This window comes from Equus asinus, chromosome 17 (assembly GCF_041296235.1).
Source record: "Equus asinus isolate D_3611 breed Donkey chromosome 17, EquAss-T2T_v2, whole genome shotgun sequence".
Taxonomy (NCBI): Eukaryota; Metazoa; Chordata; class Mammalia; order Perissodactyla; family Equidae; genus Equus; species Equus asinus.
The window spans coordinates 34,887,006-34,890,728 of NC_091806.1; positions in this window are offsets into that span (position 1 = coordinate 34,887,006).

Genomic DNA, 3,723 nt, shown 5'->3' on the forward strand with positions numbered 1-3,723 from the left:
GAGTTTCCCCCTGGGCTTAGGGGTAATTACGGGAGCATTAGGTAGGGCTGTAGTCACCTGTTTCCACCATGGCTCTGCTGGTGCATGCTCACGCCTGCCCTTGGTGCATGGCAATGCTATGGGGGAGTCTGCTGGAAGAAAGCCGCTTGCAGGTACTAGGCTGTCTGGGGGCCAGGGGTCGGAGAGTTTTCACCTATCTCCACCTCCTCCCAGGGGGAAGTCTGTCCACCTTCCGATGTATAGCAGCATGAGTCTCTCAGGTGTCCTGAGATGCTACATGAATATCCTTTGTTAACCAATGAACGTCCAATTAGTTGTAGATTCGAAGGGGGAGAGACAAAGAAGACTACTCACTCCGCCATCTTGGTGACATCATCAAGATCTGAAGCAACCTTTTTGCTCTTGAAAGTCATACCCTGTTTTCTAAATTAAATGCCTTTCTTTCCTTTAATTGGACATAACATGAGTCAAGAATCAACTTCTCTCTACCTTTTCACTGTTTTAGCTATTTAATTTTAAAAGTCCAATTCTATGTTCTGTGGTGAAGCAAATGAATTAAAATGTTTATATTTATGTTAAATTAACATTTATATTAAATTAAAATTAAATAGTTTATTAATATTATGGAAATTTATAATAAAATTTTAATTTAACATATTAAAAATAAAATCATATTTTCACTTACTTTTATGTTTATATATAAAAATTTTAATATTATATTTAACTGGTAAGTTGCTTTTTTATGAGTCTGTCATCTTCTATTGCTGTTATTTCTTTCTGTTTTATTGAGATATAGTGATATATGGCACTGTACAAGTTTAAGGTGTACAGTACCATGACTTGTCTTATGTATGTTGTGGAATGATTACCACAATAAGTTTGGTTAACATCCATCATCTCCTATAGATGAAAGAAAAAATAGTTTTTTCCTTGTGATGAGAACTTTTAAGATCTACTTTCTCAGCAACTTTCAAATATACCATATAGCAGTGTTAACTATAGTGACCATGTTGTATGTTGCATCCTCAGGACTTATTTATCTTATAACTGGAAGTCTATGCTTTTAACCATGTTCTGCCAATTTCCCCTCTATTGCTTTTTATATGCATGTGATTCCTCCATAGAAAAGATATTCTCCATTGCCACCCTAAATAGTGCTACATTTTTAGCAAAACAAAACCAAAATTTTCCAGGAAAAGTCTGTGCATTTTGCCCTCCCTCACCTGAGGGAAAGGTTGCAACATCTGAGGTGAAGAGAGTATGAGTTCATGATGCGAGGAAGTGGTGCACAGTGTCCCTCTAATTATGAGTGTCAGTGCCCATCAAATCATCTGTAAATTGATTTAATATATTAATATATGCAAAATTCCCAGTGTAACATTGGGTAGACAATAGAAACTCAATAATTATGAGATTCTCTATGATAACAAGTTATTTGGAAGTGTAGAAGGCAGAATTTAAGTGTTTATCCTTGCTATCTCTTCCAGACCTTCTATGTGTTTTCTTCATGGACCACAAAGGAAAATTCTGAGTTAGGTCAACCCTGGGGAATCTCAGGGTCTGACCACTGGGATGGAAATTAATTATCTCTGCTTTCAGAAAATTTAAATGAGGATATGTTTTTTACACCCCAGAGAGTGATTAATTTATGCAGCCATGAATTTTGAATTCTGAAAATCCTTCCTCTGTAGAGACAGCCAAGTTGTAAATGTGGTGATTCATCTGCAAGGATAGAGAGAGCCGTCTCCTCAAATGCACCCCAACCACGAACTTTGAAAACCACTTCTCTACTGTCCAAAGCTACAGATGATAATAGGCACTAGAAAAGAATGTCTTAGAGGTTGCAATCTCTCTCCAATCTCCTTTTATCTTCTTGCTTCAAGTATCTTCCCACAAACACACATTTCTGGCACCAGTTTCAAGTTCTCTCAGTCTCATTAGAGAGCAACTTGGAGATGGGAAGGAGCTAGATGTGCCTGATTAGACTGCATTGAAAGCAGAATAAATCAAAATATAAAGTAGTTATAGAATAGATTAGCAAGAGGGAGAGGCAGGAGAAAGGAGAAGGGAGAGGGGCTGACATCCAGTCTGCATTCTTTCTGTGTGTCTGTACCATGGAGTCTTATTTACAAGTCCCCTGGAACTGCAAGACTTTGTGAAATGACAAGAACTTCTTTAGTATTTCTTCTCCATAAATTTCTCCAATCTTTCTGTCTTCCCATAAACTCAACTCAGATTCTTCCCTTTCCTCTTCTGCTCTTCTGATGACTTCCTCTGATGGGCATCCTGACCCTTGTTTGAAGTTCTGCTCCTAGGAAGAGAAATTTTTAAAAACTTCCTGTGGAGGTAGCTTGCTCCAGACCCCTACCCAAATAATTAGGAAGTGATATATATCTTAAGCACAAAGGAGGTCCCTCACTTCCAAACATCCCCTTATTTGCATGCTGATGCCTGGAATTCTACCATCTGAAACTCATTTGTTAGTTTAAGGCTTGTCCTCTTCTAAAAGTGCCAAATTTTCTCTTTTAAAAGAAATTATTCTTTAAGTTTCATAGTCATATGTCCAGTAAGGATCTGAGAGAGAAAGCTAAAACCTTTCTAAGCTTCCTGAGAATTTAAAAGAAATACTGAGTGAGGAAAAGTTTCAGACCAGAAGAAGGCACACTCACAGACAAACTTCAAACTCAGGTTGACAGTTCTGGTTACATAATGCTGATAGCAATTTATGCCATTTCACTTTCACAGCCAGGACACCTGTCAAATCAAAACTGCAATACAGATGATCAAGCTCAAACTTAGTCACAAATTTTAAGACAGTTGAGAATGGCAAGAGGTAATTAAATGAGCTAGATGTAAAACATTCTGGGTCTTGCACACTAGTAAAATCTTATCTTTTTTTTGGTTTTAGTATTATCATCTAATTGAAGAAGGATCAACTCCCAAGATGCCTGCCACCATTTCCCTACATATACATAAAGAAATTAATATTTACTGAGTGTCTACTATTCATGGAGCATTGTACCAGACACTTCACAGTTTCTGTTTGATGTGATCAGCTCAGTAACCTGCAAGGTGGATATTTCTCAGATGATCAAGGTTCTAATCCCAGATCCAAAGGTTGACGGCTTTGACAATTTATAGATGTCACTTATGCTCTCGTATCCTTATTCTCTAAAATCTACCAAGGAAGTAACTCTAGTTTAAAATTGATTAACTTCTAATTTTCACATCTATTTTGCAAAATAGGTGTGTGAATTAAATTATATACACATATGTAATCTGTGCAATTTATGTTAGGTTTCCATCTCTCCATGTGGTTCTGTGTGCAGAGTGGATTTTCTGTTTTATGGTGAGAGCAGGGGCTTTCCTCTCTGTCTCAAGGAAAGAATCACCTCTTCCAAGTTCAAGGTGTTTCTACATCTTTCACTATAAGAGTCCAGGGATCGAAATTATGTTAAAAACCCCTAACAATCATAAATAATTCTAATTTGTTTCTAAAGTAACATTCAGGGTAGGATATCCCTACTCCTCTTCTTCTGATGTCAACTTGTCTAATAGAAAATAAAATTTATGGTGCTGAGACATCTTACCCTTAAACTTTGAATGTTCTTCCTCAAGGCTACTCCCTAAACTGAATTTTTAAGGACAAAATAAAATAATGGTTAAAAAGAGCCGCTTGATGGAGTTTTCAATCTCAAGAAGACCAAACTCCCAACATCACCT